We start from the raw sequence: 485 nt of genomic DNA, 5'->3' as shown, positions 1-485 counted from the left end.
GCTTGCCGCGCCACAACGCCGACGCTGGACCCGTGAATCGTGAGCACCCAGCTATGACTTACCGCACTCGTGCAAAATAATAAAACACGGTAAATATATTACTTACACGTGCGTTTTGTTTTGCAAGCGGCGCAAAAAAAATTAAAAAGGGAATGCAACACGAGGACTTCCCAAGAGGTCACCCATCCTAGTACTACTCTCGCCCAAGCGCGCTTAACTTCGGAATGTGATGGGATCCGGTGCTTTAGTGCTGGTATGATCGCATCCGACATGTTACCCCGGTCTTCGTCCCTTATCCTTGCCCCTCCCAGCTCCACTACAAAGACGATTGTACATTGCTTTGGCCGCTCCCTCTCAACTACGGAGACGAGTTTAACGCGGTTTCCACCCCTCCCTCTCAACCGCACCAGTGCACGCTTGCCGCGCCACAACGCCGACGCTGGACCCGTGAATCGTGAGCACCCAGCTATGACTTACCGCACTCG

General features: G+C 53.6%; 1 non-coding gene across 1 annotated transcript; it reads right to left on the bottom strand.

Annotated features, from left to right (window-relative positions):
• Nucleotides 1–149: 149 nt before the first annotated feature.
• On the bottom strand, nucleotides 150–267 carry LOC123179700 (5S ribosomal RNA). Its single transcript, XR_006490560.1, has one exon. It is a non-coding gene; the product is annotated as a 5S ribosomal RNA (ribosomal RNA).
• Between the last annotated feature and the right edge of the window lie 218 nt (nucleotides 268–485).

The sequence above is a fragment of the Triticum aestivum genome, unplaced genomic scaffold (assembly GCF_018294505.1).
Source record: "Triticum aestivum cultivar Chinese Spring unplaced genomic scaffold, IWGSC CS RefSeq v2.1 scaffold220082, whole genome shotgun sequence".
NCBI classification, from domain to species: Eukaryota; Viridiplantae; Streptophyta; class Magnoliopsida; order Poales; family Poaceae; genus Triticum; species Triticum aestivum.
The sequence above is the reverse complement of the archived record's forward strand: the minus strand, read 5'-3'. Positions and strand labels throughout refer to the sequence as shown.